We start from the raw sequence: 15,018 nt of genomic DNA, 5'->3' as shown, positions 1-15,018 counted from the left end.
CCTAGATGATCACTTATCCCAAAGCCTGAGAGATTCTAAAAGAGCAGCTCCTGACCACCAGACTGCCACTATGCCTCAAAGTCTCTCCATTATAGTCATTTCATTGGGCTTAGGCATTGATAATCCATGTTAACATACAAATATACTACTTAGTAAGGGTAAAAGGTTAAGGCAGTGTGATATAATGGAAAGAGCACAGACATTAGAATCAGTAAAATTTTATTTTGAAGCCAGGCTTCACCAGTTCCCAAATTTGGGTACTGAGTTACCACATCTATAAAATGGGGGTAATAATATTCACTTTGAAGAACTATTAATACAGGTACCTAATATACCTTACAGTCACCAAAAGGGTAATGTGCTTAGAGTGCCTAGCACATAGTAAGCACTCAATGGTATTAATGATCTTACGACCATTAATAATCCCTTATACTCATTACCACAGCATCCAGAGCAGAACCCTGAGGGCAGGGAAAGGGAACAACCACTCACTGGGGCTCAGAGAAGTTCAATAACTTGTTTAAGTTCACACAGCTAGTGAATAGCAGAGCAAGTGTCTGAACTCAGGTCTCTCTGATTCCAAAGCCCAGGTTCTTGCCTCAGAAACCTCTTGCCTTTTCTTGTGTGTACCCATTCCAGAAGAAAGTAGTGATTTGACAGCCTCAGTTATTCAGGTTGCTTTGGAAAAAGTCAGCCCTGAAAGACTGTAATCATATTAAACTATATAAAAGCTATGCACAGGGTGAGTGCTTTCATGTAGACCTAAAGGCATGCCAATGAACAGCAGAGTCCATTTGAAACCATAAATTAAAGCAAATGTAGTGAGATCTAAAATGATCTGCTGGTACACCAAAATGGATTATGCTGGAAAATTCCCAAGTCTCATCTTCCCAGAATTCTACAGAGCTATCAGCATACACAAGTGTATCACAAAGCCATTCTCCAACCCAGAAAGCCTAGCTTTGGGTTGATGTCCCTGCTGGTCCCCTTCCTCCCCAGCGCCCTCCCGAGTTACCCAGGCCTCCTGGTAATCCGGACTCCGAGGGAAGAGAGAATGCTGGTGGGTCAGGTTCACGTCTGTTCTCTGCCCCTTCCCTGTCTCTACACCAAGCAGGTAGCCAGACTCTACCCCCCTTTGCCTCAGGGAACATTTGTCTTGTTAGCTGACTGTCTGAGCCTGGCTGTTCTCCGGAGTCCTGAGCACCTTGATGGGATTATGCACAGGAGGGAGGGGGCAGTGCCTTGCAGGGCAGAAATGCGGGAGGGAAATTTCTGCTCAAGGGACCTCTGGGATACAGGGCCTCAGGGAAATGGCTTTTCGGTGCACGCAGGGAGGCTGGACACCAGGCATTAGGGCTCCCAGCCTAGGCAGAAGCCCCCTCCTCACCTCACCTCTCGTGCCCCACGGGCCCAGGAGTGGCAGAGATGCCCACCTTCAAGGAACCGTGGGGACTTGGACAGTGAGGGGAGCAGCGACAATCACAATGGACTGAAGACCCTGTAGAATACCCTCTGCCCTCCCATTCTGAGTAACTCACAGGAAGAGGAGGGGCCCTTCAATAGTGAATGAGATTGGATTTTCCGTCACCTCAGTGGGATGGAGGGAAGAGCCAGATTTAAACCGCCACTTCTGAGCAAACCTGCCCCGAGGTACACGCTACACAGAAGACACAGCAAGTAAGTGCACACTCTTTACTACTAGTTAGCATCAGAAAACCTCTGACAAATGTTGAGCTTGGTGAATGGGGATCTCCTGGGGGAACTCAAGGACACCTTTTGTTCAGCCTGGAGGCTGATCTGACTTCTCAGCCCCTGGGCTCCACTTGCCTCTGAGAAGCTGGCAGAGAACACACCAAGTGGAAGAGAAGGGCCCAGGAGCATTCTCAAGAGTGCTTGTCCCAGTCCAGTTCTACTTTTAATCCAATTAGTCCTCCCACGAGAAGCGCCATCCACAGCACGATGTCTGTCCTTGGAATCCATTTTGTTCTTCATCCACTGACCGGAAAGGGGCTTGCGATGGTGGCTGCCTGAAGCTGAGGGCTCAGACACTCCCTCAAGCACTGTCCTTCTTTAAGACAGTCGCCCAGTGGTCTTTCAGACAACCAGGAAACTAGCTGTCCCTCGCAAGGGAGGAAATCAGGAGAGTATCAGAAAAGTCCTGCCTGCAATTTTATTAGGCCACTTTTCCACTCTTTGCCACTACTCATTTGTCTCACCTGGGACCAGTGAGGTGAGCAGTTCGGCAATCAAGTCCCTTCACGAAAGTCTCTTTGAGGTTGCTCCCAGAACTGCAGAAACATCTGGATGTTATATCAATTAGGTTTACCTGAAGGGTACCATACATGCAAGACAAATAAGTCACCTCTGATCTGTAATGTATCTCAAATTATGCTCTCTCCTGTCATCTAACCAAACTCACCAAAAAGAGTTATGTGTGCACTAGATAATACCATATAATTCTAGCTCCTATCATATACTAGGCAATCAATAACTATTTAATTACTTAAATGAAATCCAACAATTTGCTATCATCTATAGTATTTAACACTGCTGAATTAACTTCTGAATTAATTCCATGTCCCAACAGAGAAATTAAAGCCTAACAAAATTATTTTGCCCCCCTTTTCCCCCTAATAAGTGCCAAAGCATCTCTTCTTCCCCGACTTCTCACTCTTCTTGGCTTCAGCCAGTGGTGGGGGGATGGGGGTCTCACTGCGGTGTGGGTCAGTCAGAAACAAAGAGTTACTTCTTTAGACTCTTGGGAGATCTTCTAACGGGATAGGTTCAGATTCTTCAGCAACAAGCAAATTCCGTGGGGCTCAGAGACACAAAAATAGGCCCTCACCTATAAAACTTAAAAACAAGAAGAAAACATGAACACTGCAGTAGGTTACAAAGGAACAATAGCATTTTCAAGGAAAAGCAGTGCTCCTAAAATTCAATACAGCTTATAACTCTAAAAAACACATGGCTGTTCCCAGGCAAAGACATGGTATTTTCAGGAAAAGAAGGTTAATGAAACAGACATGAGTGAAAAAGAAAATAAATTCTTCATGACTTCAGCACCTCCAGGGTGTCAGCGAATCAGCATCAGCCATCCAGAATCCAGCCCCTGCAAACTTAAAAGAAATTAGGAGAAATCCCTTATTTTAAAAGTGTGATACTCAAAGTAGTCTATCTTTGTTAAAATAAATGTACAAAATAAGAATATAAATGTGTGTGTGTGTGTATATATATTTGTGTGTGTACTCAGATGATAAAATTTGCTTAATTTGGGTAATGGGATAATGAATTATTTTATTTAATTTTCGATATCATGATTTTGGTTTTCAAATTTTCTGTGAAGTAAATGAATTACTTTTGGATCAAAAGAGGGGGGGGTTGTTAGGAAACTGGTTTTTCTTCGGAGTGTTTCCATTCTTACTTACCTTCCTGAAATTAGTGGGTTTGTCCTGGGTCCGGGCCCTCACTCTCAACAGCCATGCAGACTTTCTTGCATTTATAGCACGCCTTGCGCCATGGAAAATTACTCCCTTTACACCACGGGCAGTCCCAATTCTTAGGACTGGAGCATGAGTCAGGCTTCCCCCGATGCTGGGAATCTGAAGCCTTTTTCCCTTTTGGCCGCTTGGCCTTCTTTTTCTGAGGCTGCTGTTTCTTTGGGCTTTTTCTCACATCACGGCTTGTGCTGCCTCCCGGGGGAGACGTCCCCTGGGAATTCTCTGGCCCACCTTCTTGGTTGTGGCTCTTGCCCTTCCCCAGGGGGTGCTCTTCCTGGCGCAGCACTGGACGTTCGTCCTGGCTGTGGCTCCTGCTGTCTCCCAGGGGGGCTGTCTCCTGGGGCCTCGCAGGATCTGCTTCCTGGCTGCAGCTTCTGCTGTCCCCCAGGGAGGGCATCCCCTGGGGACCCACAGGATCTTCCTCTTGCCTGTGGCTTCCGCTGTCCTCCAGGGAATACTCGCCCTGGAGGTTCTCAGAATACTCTTCCCGGCCACAGCAATTCTGGGCATACACTAGGGCCGTCTCTTCCTGGGCCCCCACTGCAGCCCACAGGCCAGGCGGGGAGGTTCCCGGAGCAGAGCTCTCGGGTGTGACTGCTGCTATTGCTATCGCTGCCGCGGCTGCCGCTCCTTCCGTAACTGCCGAGGATGGTAAGGAGGTCGCGTCCGGGAATCCCACTGGGAACGGCACATGGAACGGGAATGGCTGTGGCACCGGCACTGGCACAGGGGGCTGCATGACCTGGGCCCAGGGGCTCTGGGATCCCGGTACATAAACCACAGCTGCTGGGGCTGCCATCTGGCCCTCTGACTGAGACATGCCCTGTGCCCCCATAGCTGCCATCGTGCCCTGCTCCCCTGCACCCACGGCCCATGCTGTGGCCCCAAGCTGCTCAGGTAGAGGCCAAGGCACCATTTCATGGGCCCATGGGGCTACACGGACCGATCTCTCGAGCTGGAGCAGTTGCCCACGCAACATATCCCGCTCGCCCAATGCCTGCTGCAAGGCGGCCTGCGTGCATCGTAGCTGCACTGCCGCCCCGTTGCGCTCCTGCCACAGGCGCCTCAGCTCGGCGGAGAGGGCCCAGGAAACCGCCTCGCGTTCCTCTACCTTCTCCTGGAGCCACCGACCCAAGCGCGCCTGCTGCTCCTCCTGCCTCGAGCCCCCACACATGCTCAAGGCCAGCGCGCTCCAGGCACAGGCCCTCTTGGTGTTGCGCAGCACCAGCGGGTCAGCGACGCCGCCGCGCAGCAGATCCTCTGCCTCTTTCCAGAGCCGCGAGGAGGCCACGTAGAAATCGGGGCCGCCCCTGTACATGACACTGTTCATGAGTCTGATCCCCTCGCTGTGGCGGAACCCGCTGGCACGGTCCCCAAGGTCCATGGCCAGGGCCGCTGCGGCCTAGTCAACCAACCGCCTCACGGGAGTTGCCGCCCACCGCCGCCGCCGGTAAAGCCCCTCACGTCCCGGCTCAGTCCTCCTTCAGTTCTAGCCCAGTCCTGGCCTCCTCCTCGGCCTCTTTCCTCTGTCACGGTCCGGCTTTCCTCACAGAAAGTAAAGCAGAACCCCTCACAGCGCCAACCCCAAAATGGCAGACGCAGGCGTCACACCCCACAGGCGAGCTCTGACTGGCCCCACAAAGCCTGCTGGGAGCAACCTCGCTGCCAGAGCCCCTCCTACCGGGTGAGCAAGGCCTGCTGGGAGCAACCTCGCTGCCAGAGCCCCTCCTACCGGGTGAGCAAGGCCTGCTGGGAGCAACCTCGCTGCCAGAGCCCCTCCTACCGGGTGAGCAAGGCCTGCTGGGAGCAACCTCGCTGCCAGAGCCCCTCCTACCGGGTGAGCAAAGCCTGCTGGGAGCAACCTCGCTGCCAGAGCCCCCCCCCCCCCCACCGGGTGAGCAAGGCCTGCTGGGAGCAACCTCGCTGCCAGAGCCCCCCCTACCGGGTGAGCTGGCCGGAAGCTGCACCGGGTGCCGCAGTGAACCCGGACGTGGCAGAGGCCGGAAGCTGCACCGGGTGCCGCAGTGAACCTCTAGAAGGCTTTACTGTTTCTAAGAATTTCAGAAGGACAATACCCAGCATGGTGGAATGAATTCCTAACTGGGTGGAGCTGCATAGGTGGGTGCAGTTCTACTTTCGTCTCAGCTGCATTTTAGTTCTTAGATACACTTCAGACCTTTAATACAGTCAGTCCCACTGTCGGCACACTTCCCTCAGCATCCTGAACAGGTGAACTTAGAATCCCTGTCATCAAGAAAATCCGGGGACTGAGCCATGAATTTTTCCTGAACTCTCCCTATAATTTCACTCTCATATTTACCTGATCAACTCTGTTCTCAGAAGGTGTCTCTCTTATTTTAAACTAAACGCTTCTCTCATAATCTGTGTTTTCCATACAGGAAATGCTAAAGGAGTTCTGCAGGCAGCCCTAAATGGTAACTGGAATCCACGCAAAGAAATAAAGCACACACTAAAGGTAACTACATAGGTAAATACAAAAGACAGTATTACTGTATTTTGTGACTCCTCTTTTAATATAGGACTTAAAACATGACTGCATAAAACAATACAAATCTGTCTTTATGGGCACACAATGTATAAAGGTGTCATTTGTGGCAGTAACAACATAAAGGGGGTAGAGCTATACAGGAGCAAAGGTTTTGTATACTGTTGAAATTGTTTGTATTAATCCAAAATATACTGTTATAAGTTAACATGTTAGTTGTAATCCCCAGAGCAACCACTAAGAAAATAACTAAAAAATATACAGAAAAGAAAATGAGAAGGAAATCAAAAAGGTAAACTACAAAAAAAAAAAAGAAAGAAAAAAGAAATCAATGAAACACAAAACAAGGCAGTAATGGAGGAATGGGAGGAGATATAAGACATGTTAGAAAATAAATAGCAAAATGTCAGAAGTCCTTCCTTATCAGTAATTATATTAAATGCAAATAGATTAAACTCCAATTAACAGGCAGAGATTGGCAAAATGGATACTTTTTTAAAAACATGATCTAAATGTATGTTGTCTACAAGAGGTTCATTTTGGATTCAAAGACTTGAATTGGTTGCAAGTAAAAAGATAGAAAAGGCTATTCTGTACAAACAGTAATTAATTAAGAGCTAGAGCAGCTCTCCAAATATCAAAGTATACTTTAAGACAAAAATTAGGATTAAAAAAGAGGATATTATATAATGTTAAAAAAAGGGTCAATCCACTTAGGAAACAAACTTTTAGTTACCAAAGGGGAAAGACAGTGAGAGGGAGGGATAAATTAGGAGTATGGGATTAACAGATACACACTATCACATATAAAATAAACAGGGATTTACTGTATAGCACAGGGAACTATAATCAATATCTTGTAATAACCTATAATGGAAAAGAATCTGAAAAAAGTATATATATATAACTGAATCACTTTGCTGTATACCTGAAACTAACACAATAGTGTAGATCAACTACACTTCAATAAAATAAAATAAAAAATTTAAAGGGTCAGTCCATCAAGAAGGTATGTCAATTATAAATATATGTGCACCTTATATATGCACCTAACAACGGCGTCCCACAATACATGCCAAAAGTAGACAGAATTGAGGGGAGATAGAGGCAGTTCTACAGTAAGAGTTGGAGACTTCAGTACTCCATTTTCAATAATTTATAGAAAGACTTGATAGAAGATCAAGAAGGAAATACAAGACTTGAAAAACACTATAAACCAAATAGACTTAACAAACATCTGTGGAACAGTCAACCCAAAAACAGCACACTACATATTCTTCTTAAGTGCACATAAAAGATTCTCCAGGATAAACCTTTTGTTAGGCCACAAAACAAGTTTCAATAAATTTATGAAGATTGAAATCATACTAAGTATGTCCTCTGACCACAGTGGAATGAAATCAGAAATTAATAACAGAAGGAAATTTGCAAAATATACAAATATGTGAAAATTAAATAACTCTACTAAATAACCATTGGGTCAAAGAAAAAAATAACAAGGGAAATTAGAAAATATGTTGAGGTTAATGAAAACAAAAACACAACATACCCAAACTAATGGGACTCAGTGAAAGCAGTGCTCAGAGGGAAATTTATAGCTACAAATGCCTATGTTTGAAAAAAGAAACATATCAAATTAATAACCTAACTAGCCCACCTTAAGGAATTAGAAAAAGGAGAGAAAACTAAACCCAAAGCAAGCAGAAAAAAGGAAATAAAAATTAGAATGGAGATAAACAAAATAGAGAAGAGAAAAAACAATAGGAAAAAAAATGAAACAATAAATGGTTCTTCAGAAGGATCAACAAAATAGACAAACAAATAGACTGTTCAAGAAAAAAAAGAAAGATTCAAATTACTAAAATCTGGAATGAATGTGGGACATTTACCATCAACCTTACAGAAATAAAAAGGATTATAAGAAAATACTATGAACAATTATATGCCAACGAATTAGATACCTAGATGAAATGGACATATTCCTAGAAACACACAAACTACCAAAACAGATTCAAGAAAAAATAGAAAATCTGAACAGACCTATAAGAAGTACAGAGATTGAGTAAGTAACCAAAAACCTGCCAACACAGAAAAGCCCACGACCAAACAGCTTCCCTGGTGAATTCTACCAAATATTTAAAGAGGAATTAACAGAAATCTTTCTCAGGCTCTTCTATACATATAAGAGGAGGGAACACTCTCTAACTCATTAATGAGACTAGTATTATGTTGCTACCAAAACCAGACAAAGACATCACAAGAATAGAAAACTATAGACCAATATCCTTTATAAATATAGATGTAAAACTTCTCAACCAAATACTAGCAAATGGAATCCAGCAGCACATTAAAAGAGTTATAAAACATGACTAAATGGGATTTATCTCAGGAAAACAAGGATGGCTCAATAAATATTGGTGTAAAACACCGTATTACTAGAATGAAGGAAAAAACCCACATGATCATCTAATAGATACCAAAAAAACTTTTGAAAAAATGCAACACACTTTCATGAGAAAAAAAAAAGAACTCAAAAAACAAAATAGAAAGGAATGTCCTCAACCTGATAAAGGGCATTTATGAAAAACCCACAGCTAGGGCTTCCCTGGTGGCGCAGTGGTTGAGAATCTGCCTGCCAATGCAGGGGACATGGGTTCGAGCCCTGGTCTGGGAAGATCCCACATGCCGCAGAGCAACTAGGCCCGTGAGCCACAATTACTGAGCCTGCGCGTCTGGAGCCTGTGCTCCGCAACAAGAGAGGCCACGATAGTGAGAGGCCTGCGCACCGCAATGAAGAGTGGTCCCCACTTGCCACAACTAGAGAAAGCCCTCGCACAGAAATGAAGACCCAACACAGCCATAAAAAAAAAAAAAAACCCCACAGCTAACATTATACTCCATGGTGAAAGACTCAAAGCTTCCCCGCTAAGATCAGGAACAGATAAGAATGCCAGTTGTACCACTGCTATTCAACATTGTCCTAGAACGTCTAGCCAGAGAAATTAGGCAAGAAAAAGAAAAGCTATCCAGATCGGAAAGGAATAAGTAAAACTGTTTCTCTTTATAAAGGACATGATCCTATATAGAGAAATTCCCAAAGAATCCACAAGAAAGTTACTAAAACTAATAAACAAATTCAGCACAGTGGCAGGGTACAGGATCAACATGCCAAAATCAGTGGTATCTCTGTACGCTAGCAATGAGCGATTCCATTTCCAGAAAATTAAGAAAATAATTTCACTTTCAATACTATCAAAAGAATAAAATACTTAGGAATAAATTTAACCAAAGAGGTACAAGGCTTATACACTGAAAACCACAAAACATTGCTGAATGTGAAGGAAACTTAAGTAAATGGAAAGACATCTCATGTTCATGAATTGGAAGATGTCAAAGTGATCTACAGATTCAATGCAGTGCCCCAACAGACTTCTTTCTTTTCTTGCAAAAATGAAAAAGCTGATCCTAAAATTAACATGGAATTTCAAGGGACCCTAATAGCTAAAACAATCTTTAAAAAGAAGAACAGGGACTTCCCTGGCAGCCTAGTGTTTAAGAATCTGCGCTTCCACTGCAGGGAGCCCGGGTTGGATCCCGGGCGCAGGGAACTAAGATCTCGCATGCCGTGCAGCGTGGCCAAAAAAAAAAAGAATAAAGTTGTAGGACTCATGCTTTTATGCTTCCTGATTTCAAAACTTACAAGGTTAGAGTATCAATACAGAGTGATACTGGCATAAAGATAGACATGCAGATCAATGGGATAGAGTTGAGAGTCCAGAAATAAATCTGTCATCTCTGGTCAATTGATTTTTGACAAGGGCACCAAGACCAGCCAATGGGAAAGGAATAGTCTCTTCAACAAATGGTTTGGAGATAACTGGATATCCACAGGTAAAAGAATGAAGGTAGACTATTACCTCAGCCCATATACAAAAATTAACTCAATTTTTTGGTTTTGTCTGTTGTTGCTACTTGTTATTGTCATTTTAGTTACTTTTCTAAATTATTTTTGTAAAATTTCCATTTATCATATGTGGCCGCTGAAGTCTGTGTTCCATTAGTTTAGTGGTCAACTAGTGTATTGACAGAGTATCTATAAACACCTAAAGCCCAATAATATTTTTTAAAAGAATTTTTAAAACTCTCCCCACTCTCTGAAGATTGTCTGTGTTGGGACACGCCTTCAATGCTTAGCCAGGCCATTTACAATACTGCCCTCACCTTTACTTCCTGCTTGGGCAGAGCCTGAAGATTAGCCAGAGGTGAAAGTTTAGGATCTTTTCTGAGGATTAGGCCTTTTCTGAACATGTGTCCAGTCTTGGGCATATGCATGGCCTTCTCAATTCCCTGACTTAAGCAGGAGCTTTTAAAAACTCTCACTCCCGTGTAGATTTCCTTTCCCAAATTCTTTCTTACCAGGCTTTTTGATCTGTCTCTTGCTTGTCCTGACTGCTATCCCTTGCCCCAAGCTGCTCTGGCCAATACTTTTGCCTTTAAGTGCTTTTGGCAAATGCCACTTGGGAAGCCACCCCAGACCTGGGAATGCTCTGAACTCTGTGAAACAAAGGCAAGCCCTTGTGTTACCAGTCCTTCCAGGAGCCACTAGACAGATTGAAATAAACAACCACAATTCTTTGAGCATAAGGTCTGTAATTGCTCCCTCAGGTACTCGGCAACCTGCACCAGGGGTACAGGCTGCTGTCTTCATGGCTGCCTCCCATCTGGTATGTGGGGAAGGCTTGGTAGACAATTTAAAACACCAGAGAACTCTCTTGCTGCAATGCAGCAGCTTCTTTCTTCGTTAAGCTTTCCCCTGGTTGTTATAAGTTTTCAACTAGATTCCAGAGTTCTGTAAAAGTTGATTCTGACAGGTTTTGCCAGCTCATTAGTTGCTTTAATGGAGGGATGGAGCCCTGGGGTTCCCTACTCTGTCATTTTTGGTATAAAGAAAGCTATCATAGCCCCAAACCATTAATAATCCAAGTAAGATTAATTTCATCTCCTTGTCATCTCTCATTCATCCTTCCAGCTCAGCTATCACCTCCTCCAGGAAGACCACTCTACAAGCCATACTGTAATTAGTTTTTTATTCTTCTTTTTCACCAACTAGACCTAGTCGCTCCAGAGCAAAGACTGTATCCTTTCATTGCTGGATCGCTAGCACCTAACACAGTTCTACTTACATGATAGCGCTTATAAATGCCAAAGGGAAGGAACAACAGAATAATGGAAGATGGGGGGAAAGAAAGAGGGAGAAACAGATGATTCCATGACTTCTATAATCCTGTTTAAAGGTGGTGCAGTGGTTGAGAATCTGCCTGCCAGTGCAGGGGACACGGGTTCGAGCCCTGGTCTGGGAAGATCCCACATGCCGCGGAGCAACCAGGTCCGTGAGCCACAACTACTGAGCCTACAAGTCTGGAGCCTGTGCTCCGCAACAAGAGAGGCCGCAATAGTGAGAGGCCCGCACACCGCGATGAAGAGTGGCCCCTACTTGCCGCAACTAGAGAAAGCCCTCGCACAGAAACGAAGACCCAACACAGCCAACAATAAATAAATAAATAAAAAATTTAAAATTCAAACTGAAACCTATAAGGGGATGTCCTTGTCATGGTTTCAATTTTTTAAAAAATTAATTTTGGGAATTCCCTGGTGGTCCAGTGGTTAGGACTCTGTGACGCGACCACCGCCCCCCCAAAAAAAGTAATTTTGTTAAAGACATACACATCCCTAAAGAAAAAAATTCACCGTAGCCAAACTGATGCATGTATCTTGTGGGGAAGTGCTTTCATACAATGTTAAACTTTATAACAACGTCAAACTATTTTTAAATTAATGCAACAACACTTCATAAATGCCAAGGTATTTTAAAATTATTAAATTTAAGATACATTTGACCTTTAAGACCTTTATGGAATCAATTTCCACTGTATTGAAACAGGAAAGTGATAGATAATGGCCTGTAAAGTGAGATTTTAAAAGTAACCTGACTGAGTTATCGTTCTTGATGAAACAATGATAACATCACAAATACCACCACACTTTACTTTGCAGGTGTGCAAGTTTGCAAAGTGTGAATATATGTTTACAAGAGAATAGAACAATTCAATTGCATAAATTAATCAATCTGAGAAACCACATTAAAAACATAGCTAATTTTTACATGATTTTCAGTAAGTTCATATACTTTCAATTTTAGTGTAACCTCTGTCACAAAGCCTTCATAACAACTTTAAATGATAATCATTGATGATAAAGGAAGGAAAATAACATTTTAAAGTTCATCATATTAGTATGTATCTACGCTTGTGCAGATTTAATCTCCCAGGAATCAGAGGTGGTAAATAGAATAGAGAAAAAGCATATACAGTAAATATAAGCTATATATGCTGAGTACTGAGGAACAGTTTTATACTGCTTTAGGAAAATTTACACCTTTTATTACATAGGCTTTCTTTTCTTGTACTTTGCACCCACAGTGACCTCTGCAATATAGCTGCCCAGAAGATGCCAAAAGAAAAGAGAGGAGGCACCTGGGCAGTTAATCTCAGAAATACTAGAGCCACGTTCCCTGAATTCTTTTCCCCATGTGAGCACAATACATGGGCAGGAAACCATAGTAGATAATCAACCCAAGTGTGAGCATAGCTGAACACAATATCACATTGTAAGTAAATATAGCTTACAATTAATTTCATCTGACCCATATTGACAACTTGCATAGTTATTATTGTCTATATGGTAAAATTAGCCACGAAGAGTAAGCAGATTCTGTAAATTCATTTTACACAGACAAACTGGATTTTTGTATTTCCTTTCTCCATGTTCTCAAGTATGTGTAAGTAGCATCACTATTGAACATTTTCCCTGAAATTACTCACAATTTTATGTCTTCCTACCCCCATTCCCACCACAAACACACTCATATACACAACCTCTTACATCTGCTCACATTCCAAGGTGCCCTGGAGAACTCAAGGAGGCAGGAACTCTGGGGCATTAAGCTCCAGCTGACTAACTGACTGGCAAGTCATGCTTGGATCACCACACTTGGAGGAGAGGGCAAGGACAGATGAGCCATCAGCCAAGTGCCGCGGTGTGAAACAAAGAGGAATGGACTCTCAATCCCCAAGAATCTGAGAGTCTTAAGGTTGGTACAGAAGGTAGGGGGCTGAAGCAGAAGGGGAGGAACCAAGTAAGTGGCAGATCTGTGAGCAGCTAGTTATCTCAGGACAAGCATAGGCTGACTGGTACAGAAAAACTGGGGATGCAGCCTTTGGGAAAAATCACTGGACTAGAATTGAAGGAAATTGGCAGGCCGTTTTTGCCCTAGCAGTTCTTAGAAATAGCTTACCAATAGCTATTGGTAAGCACCATCTCCAAAATACATTTATATTATTAATATAAATTCAATTATACTAGAGTGTAAAATGACTACTGCTTTGGTTTTTATTGTTTGTTTGTTTTTGTTTTTGAATTATTTATTTATTTATTTATTTTTGGCTGTGTTGGGTCTTTGTTTCTGTGAGAGGGCTTTTCTCTAGTTGCGGCAAGTGGGGGCCACTCTTCATCGCGGTGCGCGGGCCTCTCACTATCGCGGCCTGTCTTGTTGCGGAGCACAGGCTCCAGACGCGCAGGCTCAGTAGTTGTGGCTCATGGACCTAGTTGCTCCACGGCATGTGGGATCTTCCCAGACCAGGGCTCGAACCCGTGTCCCCTGCATTGGCAGGCGGATTCTTAACCACTGTGCCACCAGGGAAGCCCCTACTGATCTGGTTTTGATCTGATGGCAAGGAGGAGACTTTTGAGGGCACTGGATACCTAAAGGTCAATAGGCTATAGCTGATGATTGAATAACAGGAAGAGGTGAAGTCAACTTCTATTTTTCTCTGGTGAGGGTAGTACTGACAAGCCTAACCCCACGCCACCTCACAGCCTTTTTTTTTAAATGCCACTTAAGGTATCCCTGTGATTTTTCCATAACCTTTTTGACCCTTGCTCAGTGGATTCCATTTAGCTATTAGAAAGGAATGGGCATCAGGCAGTGCTGATAGGACTTTATCCAGAGTTCCCGAACCTGAGAAGGACATAAAGCCATTGGTAGAAGAAATCAGTTATCCCTCCAGACTTGCCTCAAGGCTGAGAAGAGAGGATGGTGACTTCTTCACCAGCTCTGCCAGGGTCTGAGTTCCACACTCCACTACTGTCCTGCTCTTCACAAGTCAGTGGCTAGGAAGACAGCAGACCACGCTAGAGGCACCACCTCTTTCTATGGAAATTTGAGATTAAAACCTTGTACCAGATAGGGGCACTCATTACCCACCACCCCAAGAAACACAGACTTATACAAACGCTTCAGGGGAGACAGACACTGTACCCAACAGAGCAGCACAATGAGAAGGCAACATTCCAGCCCTGCTGTCTCTGCTCAAAGGCACGCTTGGCACTGTACACTCACCAGAGGTGTTTCTGCTCTGAAGTGCCACCCATCATCTCTCTCTGGAATGCACTTTTTCCCATCTGCTCTGACCCACAGCTGAGTGAATGCTTTGGACACTTTCTTGCTGGTAATAATAACAGCTGTGGTTTAGGGAATGCTCACGTGGTGACTATGCAAAAAATATATATATATATATATATTACCTCATTGAATCCTCATAACAACTTTATGAATTACAGGTACAATTATTATCCCTTTTTACAGATAGGAAACTGGGGCTCATAAAGATTAAGTAATTTGCCCAAGATCACACAGCTAGGAAATGGTGGATCTAACACTTTGGTGAAGATGGCATACTTGTTTTCGATCTTTTTCTTTGAAGAAATTTAATGTTAGTGATACAACTAAAGTTCTCCTCCATCACATTTTCTCCCTCTCTCCCTTCCTCCTTCTTTCTCTGAAAGTAACCCAAGGTTGGTGTATATCTTCCTGGGTGTGCTTTTATAAATATGTATTTACCCATAAATAATATATAGTATTACCTCTGTGGTAAATGGTATCAACTGTTTTCA

The sequence above is a fragment of the Balaenoptera ricei genome, chromosome X (genome assembly GCF_028023285.1).
Source record: "Balaenoptera ricei isolate mBalRic1 chromosome X, mBalRic1.hap2, whole genome shotgun sequence".
Taxonomy (NCBI): Eukaryota; Metazoa; Chordata; class Mammalia; order Artiodactyla; family Balaenopteridae; genus Balaenoptera; species Balaenoptera ricei.
The sequence above is the reverse complement of the archived record's forward strand: the minus strand, read 5'-3'. Positions refer to the sequence as shown.